The sequence below is a fragment of the Eimeria mitis genome, genomic scaffold (genome assembly GCF_000499745.2).
Source record: "Eimeria mitis Houghton genomic scaffold, Emh_scaff4435, whole genome shotgun sequence".
Taxonomy (NCBI): Eukaryota; Apicomplexa; class Conoidasida; order Eucoccidiorida; family Eimeriidae; genus Eimeria; species Eimeria mitis.
The window spans coordinates 1705-1940 of NW_013572750.1; positions in this window are offsets into that span (position 1 = coordinate 1705).

A 236-nucleotide genomic window follows, 5' to 3' on the forward strand; every position below is an offset into this window, starting at 1 on the left:
GCAGCAGCAGCAGCAGCAGCAGCAAGTGTGTAATGATGGGGTGTATGTACACCTCATTTCTGCTGCAGATGTCTGGAGAAGCAGCAGCAGCTGGGCGCCGCTGCTGCAGCAGCAGCTTGCTGCTTTCAAAGCAGCAGGATACCCTGCTGCTGCTGCTGCTGCTGCTGCAGCAGCAGCAGCAACACCAACATCTGCAGCAGCAACAACAGAAGCAGCACCTGCAGCAGCAGCACTAG